An 8,115-nucleotide genomic window follows, 5' to 3' on the forward strand; every position below is an offset into this window, starting at 1 on the left:
CACATAAAATACCTGTTTAGCTTGTTCTGTCATGATGAAAGGGTCATTATGGTAAGCTAGTTTCTTTAGGTCTACCAACGTAAATCCTACATCATTGGTCCGCACACCGATGCTGCTGTCAACCCATTTACATTTGAAAACACATACATTAAATTTCACATAGTTAAGCTCCCAAATTTCATCAATGAACCCAAAGTAAGGGATGGAAGCTACACAGGGATTGTCATCATGTACACTTGCGAAGTGTTGAGATTCAGCCCTTAGGGGTGACCCCGCGTACTTTTGTCATCTTGTGCTTTTGTGTAAAAGGAATTCTTGTTTATGTCGTATCCTTGCCAAGTTATAACATTTCTTTTAGGCCCATCTGCTAGCTTTCTTAATGTTTTAGAAGCATTTTCATCAGCAAAGATTGTATCTTTAAACCAATCAAAGAAAGTCTTGTTATGCTTTTTCAAGACCCAGTTCTTTGACATTTTTGGATTACTTTGTTTGACTAAACCTTCATGCTGAATTATGTATGGCAAAACTTCATTACTGTTATTCAACACATACAAGTGAGCTTGTAACAAATCTTCTACACTTGGAGTGATAACATGCAGTCCTCTTGAACCCTTACCGCCCACTCTGTTGTCATGGCGAGACTCAGGAAGGCCAACAGGTTTAGCCTTTTCAATGTACTCTGAACAAAATTCAATGGCTTCTTTTGCAATGTACCTTTGAACAATAGATGCTTTCGAACGATGTAGATTCTTCGTATACCCTTTTAAGATCTTCATGTATCGCTTAACCGGGTACATCCACCGCAAATAAACAGGACCACAACATTTGATTTCTCTCACCAGATGAACAATTAAGTGAATCATGATGTCAAAGAAAGCAGGAGGAAAATACATCTCCAACTGGCATAGTATAATTGCGGCCTCATTTTCCAGGTCATCAAACTTGATAGGATTAAGGACTTTGCTACATATGGCATTGAAGAAAATGTTGGACATGTGGCCTCAGAAATCTTAAGAAAGAGGGGTTGAATTAATATTTTACAAACTATTCCCCAATTAAAATTGCTATACAGATTTTAACCCAAGTCCCAAGATTCCTTTTAAAAGGAATTTCTAAATAATAATTCAAATTAAACTTATTGAATAGAAATAATAAGCAACAATAAATAAAAGAGTTTGAGGGAAGAGAGAATGCAAACTCAGTTTTATACTGGTTCGGCAAAGTCCATTGCCTACGTCCAATCCCCAAGAAACCCACTTGGGAGTTTCACTATCTTGTAAATCCTTTACAACTTCTAAAACACACAAGGACATCCCTTCCTTTGTGTTCAAATGCCTTACAACAAAAGACTCCTAGTCTCTTAGCCCTTTGATTAAAAAGAGAGGAAGAAGAAGATAATGTCTCTTGAAAGAGATAGATGTTTACAATGAAGCACTTAATTCCTTATTGAATCTCAGAAGTGTATGGCCAAGGAATTTTTGAAGATAAGATGATTTTTATTTTTTGAGAGGACAAGAACTTTGAACTCAGTGAAAAACTCTCTTAATCATTTGAGAGGATAAGACTTTTTGGGCAATAAAAAACTCTCTTAATTTTTTGAGAGGATAAGACATTTTGGCAATGAAAAACTCTCATCATCTTTTGAGAGGATAAGACATTTTGGACAAGAAAAACTCTCATCATCTTTTGTTCCCAAGTCACTAATTTATAGGCCTTTGATAGCCTTTCAAAATTCAAATGAAAAGTTGTGACTGTTGGGAATATTTTTCATAACTACTCACTGGTAATCGATTACAATCTTGGTGTAATCGATTACACAATTATTTTTCTTGAACAATTATGACTCTTAATTTAAAATTTGAATTTCCAACGTTCAGAGTCTCTGGTAATTGATTACAATATGTTGGTAATTGATTACATATTTTGAAAACCTTTGAAAAATGTTTAAAATGATTTTCAGAAAGCTTTTGTGCTTCTGGCTTTGGTAATCGATTACCAGAGAGAAAACTTTAAAATCATTTGTTTTGAAAGAAAAATAACTTGGCCAAATCTTTGTGCTTTAAAATCTAACTTATAAATCTAACTTAAGAATCTATCTAGTCAATCTTACTTGAATATCTTGGATTGCTTTATGTTTACTTGAATTATCCATGAAGACAAATCTTTCTTGAAATCAAAATCTTCTTGAGTTGGTCTTGGATATGCTTGACTATTGGCATCATCAAAATCTTCTTGAAGCCTTACTTCTGCAGAAAAAGCACAGGCTAGTTATGGCTAACCTGAATTTGTTAGGCAAAATGTCTCGTATGGCCACAACTAACAATTGTTGCATCAACACGTGACAATCGTGAGACATTAACCCTACCAGCTTGAGCTCCTTCAACTGCACAAGGCTCTTAATATTTGAAGAGTATCCTTGTGGAACTTTGACCCGGTGTAGACACTAACAAAAATTGATCCTTCTCCTTTATGGAAAAAGTATGACAAGCTAGATGCAAGTATATTTTTTTGCTATCAGACCTTGGATGCAACTACGATCGTATACCCATGTCAGCTAGATCTTGACGGGTATTCAGACCATCTTTTGACTTGCCTTGAATGTTAAGGAGCGTCCCAATGACACTATCACATACATTTTTGTCCACATGAATAACATCAATACAATGTCTAATATCTAGATCAGACAGTACGAAAGATCAAAGAAAATGGACCTCTTCTTCCATATGCAAGTCTTACTTTAATCCTTTTTTTGGGTCTTTCCAAATACCGTATTCAGGTGTTAAACTCGCTGGAAGACCTGCTCACCAGTTAACGGTATCGGTGCAGTTTCGTGCTCTTAACTTCCATTAAATGCTTTTTTTAATCACCTATAGGGGTGATGAGGTTTTAGAAAATGGTGATGCCTAGTGTACACTGTTTTTCTACCATGTTTCAGTTGTATGTAGCTTGTGTCTTCTTCACAGATGGGGCATGCATGATGACCCTTAACACTGTAACCGCTGAGATTCGCATATGCTGGAAAGTCATTAATGGTACAAAAAAGCATTGCACGCATTTGAAAAGTCTCCTTGCGAAACCCATCAAACACTAAAACTTCCTCGTCCCACAACTTTGTCAGGTCTTCAATTAACGGACTTAGATAAACATCAATGTCATTTCCTGGCTGTCTTGGGCCCGCTATTATCATAGACAACATCATGTATTTTCACTTCATGCACAACCAAGGAGGCAAATTGTAAATTACTAGTAGAACAAGCCATGAACTGTGTTGAGTGCTTAAATTGCCATATGGATTCATTCCATCACTGGCTAATCCAAGCCTAAGATTTCTTGCCTCTTTAGTGAAATCCGGATACAAACCATCAATCTTCTTCCACTGGGAGCAATCAGTTGGATGACGGACCATTCCATCAGAGTTTCTCCCATTTGCATGCCAGGTAAGGTCTTTTGCGTCGTCTCCACTAGAAAAAAGACACTTAAACCTTGGAATAGTGGGAAGATACCACAACACCTTCGCTGGAGGGCCCTTCTTTGAGTTTTCATCAGAACTGCAGTCCTCATCATCCTTCACTTTGTACTGTGATGCCCCACACCTAGGGCATTTGGACATTTCTTTGAATTCATGCATGTACAGTATGCAATCATTCGGGCAAGCATGAATCTTCTAATACTCCATACCCATTGGCCACAGTATCTTCTTGGCCTGATAGTAACTTTTAGGCAACGTGTTTTCCTCTAGAAGCAGATTGTGCAATACTTGAAGCAGTGAACTAAAGCTTTTGTCACTCCACCCATATATGGCCTTGACATTAACTAGACTTAACACCACCAACAAAAGCGTCAAGGAATTCTTGCACCCTGTATACAAAGGCTTCTTTGAATCACTTTGCAATCCTTCATACATAGGGGCATGTGCTTGTTGAAAGAATCTTGTCCAAGGTCACGAATCATATCCTCCAAGTGATCTCCCATTTCTACATCAAATGGTTCAGATTAAGACCCACTCTGCATGTCTGTCAATTCACCATGTCATATCCACGTCATGTAATTCTTCTTTATCCCATCACATAACAGATGGTCCTGTATGTCGTCGACTTTTTGCCGTCTCCCGTTCAAACAATTTATGCACGGACAAAAAAACTTCCCATTTTCATCCGATCGGCTTCTTTCTGAAGCAAATTATAGGAACTATTCCACGCCTTCCTCATACGCAGGGCTCAAGTAGCTTTCATTCATCCAACTTCGATCCATCTAAAAAATAACTCCTTCATACTCCGAAACTCATTCAATGCACGATATCTCACTTTTTCATTTAAGGTGTGGCCCTATCCCATTCAGGAAGACACATTTTTATGATACATTCATGCGTCAAGGTTAATCTTATTTTGTTAAATTTGATGAAATTTCGGCAGCATTTCACATTGGTCTCCAAGTATACGACATGAAATCGGTGACATTAATTCGTCGATAATCAAGTATGCACTCAAAGAACAACTAGAAATGCATTGTACCATAATTTCATCAAATTAAACAAAATAATGTTAACCTTAACACATGAATGTACCATAAAAATGTGAGTCTCCCCAAACTGTCCAAACAGACAATTCAAGATTCAAAACAATGATTAATGCAAACTTTCTGCAAGAATCATTGTATTCAATCTCAAACGGGAATCTAAGGTTCACTTATTATGAACAAAAGTTGAATCTAATGCAAAGCACATTAATGACATACAAATTAAATATAGTGAGATATAACACAACACAACACATCGGGAAGAACCCTAACCAAACAAGCAAGCAATGGCTGCGGAGTTAGGACAACAGACGGTGGATCTATCCACCCTCGTCATACGTGTCGCAAATGATAAGTCCTCTAATTTGTTCGCCCCGCCCCCCCCTCTCAAACGGACTTATAGTTCTTTTTTTTTTCCAACGAGGGTGGATACCCCCCCCCCATCCGTTGTCCTAACTCGGCAACCATTGCTTGCTTGTTTGGTTAGGGTTCTTCCCGATGTGTTGTGTTGTCAATTATATCTCAAAAGACTAGTCTGTGACAATAATAATATACATACTAGTCTGTATGTACGTACCTGGAGTTTCTATAATCAAAGAGCTTCCATAGCAACACGAATTACCAGTATAATGCTATAAAATCTGCAATAAATTAAAACTATTATAGTTTATAACTATTTCAGGCTTTCTCTTAGTCATGCAATGTTGTTGAACCTAATAGGATGACTATGCCCTGATGGAAAAAAAAGGCAAACAAAACAAACAGATGAATTTTTCAGGTACAACTATTAATGTATGTGAATATCAAAGTAAAATACTAGATACAGAACCAGGTTAACAGAGCCGCATATGAACAAAATAGAGCTAGTTTAAAACAAAGAGCTTGGATGTGGTGGAGAAAAACTTTGGATGTGGCAGAGAGGAGCTCAGATCGCATTACATTTATGTAGAAATTTTGGGGGAGGGCTGCAAGAGGTTTAAGACACACAGTCACGATGAAAAGAAGTGTTTTTCTTGGTTCTTTCAGTCTAAGGTATAACATAGCACTTGGAACAACAAAAGGACTTTCTTATCTATATGAAGATTGTGACTCAAACATTATTCATTATGACATCAAACCAGAAAACATGCTCCTAGATGGTAATTTCATGGTCAAGGTTTCTAATTTTGGTTTGGCTAAGCTCATGAGACGTGAACAAAGCCATGTTTTCAGAACACTTAGAGGCACTAGAGGGTATCTTGCACCTGAGTGGATCACAAATTGTGCCATATAAGAGAAAAGTGATGTTTATAGCTATGGTATGGTGTTGCTAGAGATCATTGGGGGGAGGAAAAACTATGATCCCAGTGAAACTTCAGAGAAATCCTATTTCCCATCTTTTGCTTTTAAGATGGTGGATGAAGGGAATGTGACAGAGATTCTTGACTCAAAGGTGGAAACTTATGAAAATGATCAAAGGGTTCACATTGTTGTGAATGTTGCATTGTGGTCCTAATCATAAATATTGCTTTAATTATAAATATTGCTTTAAGTAAAGACATGGTCCTAATATCTTAGATAGACTATGACATCCTAAGCCTAGGAGTACCACCAAAGACAAACTTTAAGGCAATCCTTACTTCTCATATAGTTTTTATTTCATTTTTAGTGAATTCAATTTATACTAACAGCTAACAAGGTTTCAGGCTAAATCCAAAACAAAATGGGATAAAATGGTTTTCAGATTTCACCTCAATAAACACAGCTGATGCTTCACGTGGTTGCAACTTTTGAACCACCTCTACAACTACTTCCTGCAAGAAACAACACAGATTATCAACAATGATAGAGCCTATGGCACTTGCTTGATTACAGGCTCCTAAATATGCCAGTGCTTAGCAGGGTTCAATCCCAAGTCACCACAAGCATGGAACTCATCTGACTAGACTCAAGGATACGCACAGAATCAGCCATTAAATTGCACTAACAAGCTCAATGATGGATTTATGAAAGTGGAAGCTGTGAAAGTGCTAGATACTACACATACTTGGTTATATGAGACAATAGGTCTTGGAGAGTGCATAATGAAATGCTTGAATAATTGTTCTTGTATGGCATATACTAATTCATACATTAGAGGTCAAGGTAGTGGTTGTGTCATGTGGTTTGGTGATCTAATTGATATTAAGTAGTTTGAAAATGATGGGCAGGATCTGTATATTCGAATGGATTCTTCAGAATTAGGTATACATAAAGACCTCATGTATCTCAATCAACTTCTTCAAAATTTCATTATACAAGTACATACATACACAGATATTGTGTGCATTTTTATTTGATTTCTTTTTTTTTTTTTTTATCGAATTCAACTATGAAGGGGAATAAGAAGAGCACAAGAAGGCGGTGATCATAATAGTTTCTACCACCATTGCTACAATTTTAGTAATTCAACTTTGTTAGTACTGTTGTTATCTATTTGAAATTCCAAACCTGTTTTAGTTGTATAAAAATAAGCTTAGTTAACCTTGAACAATTGAACTACGAACTTTTCCTTTTAACATAGTAATACTAGCTATATTAAACCACAAAAATCACAAGTGACACTCTTAACTAATAAAGAGTATGTTCAACATAGTATACTAGAGTGGGTGTTGCTACTATTTTTTTAATGGTAATAGAATAGCATGTTCAGCCCAAGTAATTAACTTACAGCCGTTTCATAATATTATAATATTATATATTAAGTTTCCTTTTTTTCTTTAATAAATCTAAGCAATCTATCTATAATTTGTATATCAGTATATGTTAAACTATATATGGCTTAATCCTTTTAACTAACACCTTTAAACAAATTTTCATAAAACAAACATTTAAGCAGAAATTTCAAATCGAGTATATGGTAAAAAAAATAGCAATTTCAGAGAGATTCTTGAGTAAGGAAGGTTGAACAAATGTGAAAATTACCATTGAAAACTCACTGCTTGAAGTTAGATTATCGAAACTTCTCAACTCTCTGTCAGCTTCAAGCTTCTAGGACTTTAACAGCTGGCTGCTAGTTGTATTTGACCATAGTGTGTTATAATTTGGGCTTTAGTACGTGTATTTAAAGCCTTTTATCAGCTATGAGAAGCAGGAAGAAGTATTATTAATATACTTCTTCAACAGCAATAATATATGTATAATGATACATTTAAAGTGTTTGTTGAATCTCCAGAATAAACAGTTGTGAAAAAGTTATTGCTACTATTATGCATATAATTGCATGCCTTTACCTTTTTCCTTTAGACTTTTGGTAAAAAAAAATTGGTAAGCTTGAATTGTACCTTCCAGACCTGTCCCTAATACTAAGCATGGTCACTATACCCGTTAATGCTAGTCACATTGGGAAACCATACTTTGATTTTGATTTGGTAGTTTTTCCTAGACTCTGATATTGGAAGGGATTTGGTAAAGATTAGTTTAGTTGTCCCTAAGATGTATAAATATAGACAAAATTTTCCCAACCAGTATCTCAAATATTGAACATCTCAAATTAGTGAAAATAGTACGTATACTTACATTCGTCCATCATATAGAAAGTTGCATATGTTTTACCATAATATTCGCCAAATAGTCTAGAAA

This window comes from Glycine max, chromosome 9 (genome assembly GCF_000004515.6).
Source record: "Glycine max cultivar Williams 82 chromosome 9, Glycine_max_v4.0, whole genome shotgun sequence".
In the NCBI taxonomy this organism is placed as follows: domain Eukaryota; kingdom Viridiplantae; phylum Streptophyta; class Magnoliopsida; order Fabales; family Fabaceae; genus Glycine; species Glycine max.